The following is a 1,191-nucleotide window of genomic DNA, read 5'->3' as shown; positions in this document are numbered from 1 at the left end:
GAAACATCAACGATGAGAGAGAATCATTGATTGGCTGCCTCCTGTATGCCCCCACTGGGGATTGAGCCTGCAACTCAGGCATGTGCCCTGACTAGGAAACGAACTGTGACTTCTTGGTTCATAGGTGAACGCTCAACCACTGAGCCATGCTGGCCAGGCAGGGTGTGCATATATTAACACTCTTCTACAATGTTCTCCTAGTGCTAACCATTTTCAGCCTTGCATTCAGTTGAGGACGTCCCTGTGTCCCCCAGACCTAAGAGCAGGCACTGAGGATCTTCTGTTTTCTCGCAACCTTGAGGTGCACCTGACAAAGGTGGACTTCACCACCTTTTCTGGGTGGAGCCTCTCCATGCCCCGTGGCTGCTCCCTTGCATCCACAGAACACGGATGGAACCCCCTGCACTTCCTGTCTAGGGAGGATGTAGGGCCCAGCAGTGAGGAAGAAGAGGTGGGATCCCACATATTGACAACGGCCCTGAGGAGGCTGAGGTGTCTTGCTGCTCCGCAGTTGTCTTCATTGGAGATGGACATCAAGTCAGCCTGGAGGACTGACACATTAGCATTGATCTGTGTGCTCCTCCACACACATTCCCATGTCTTCATCCAGGGCCGGGCCCTTGCTGGACCCTGGGGCCCAGAACGGGTCAGACAAGACCCCTGTACTCCGGAAGCTCATGGCCTAACGGGAAGACTGACACCCAAACAGATGACCACAGCACAGCATGGCCAGTGTTGTGAGGCAGGTCCACAGGGGGCTGTAGGAAACAGGAAGGACCCCTCACCTGTCCCTGGCTCAGGGAAGGCTTCCCAGGGCAGCACCTGAGCAGCAGGAGGAGGAGGACCAGGGTCGGCTAACGACTAGGAGATGGCAGGCGGAGAATCGGGCTGGATGGTGTGGCGGGCAGTAAGGGGCTCAGAAAGGGGAAGGAATCTATGTAAAGTATCCTGTAGTCTGGAGAGGGGCAGGCTCAGGTTTCCAAACCAGCACCCTGAGAGCTCTGCAGGGCTGCCCTGGCACAGAGGAAGCAGCCTGAGTGCAGGGCCAGCATGGTGGCAGTGGGCAAGGCTGTGCTGAGAGCAGGTTTTAGCTCAATGTGAGGTGGCAAGACCTCTCTGGCAAAGGAGGTCAGTCTGTCATAGAGCAAACTGCCTGGCAAGGAAATGGGCTGCCTGTCAGCAGAAACATGT

At 56.1% G+C, this 1,191-nt stretch overlaps 1 protein-coding gene across 3 annotated transcripts in view; it reads left to right on the top strand.

Moving 5' to 3' along the window:
- Positions 1-1,191, top strand: part of LOC102771355 (NADH-cytochrome b5 reductase-like) — a 25,308-nt gene that overhangs the window by 15,823 nt on the left and 8,294 nt on the right. The window lies entirely within an intron of this gene.

Source organism: Myotis davidii, unplaced genomic scaffold (genome assembly GCF_000327345.1).
Source record: "Myotis davidii unplaced genomic scaffold, ASM32734v1 scaffold79, whole genome shotgun sequence".
Lineage (NCBI taxonomy): Eukaryota > Metazoa > Chordata > Mammalia > Chiroptera > Vespertilionidae > Myotis > Myotis davidii.
This window is presented reverse-complemented; position numbering and strand designations above follow the sequence as displayed.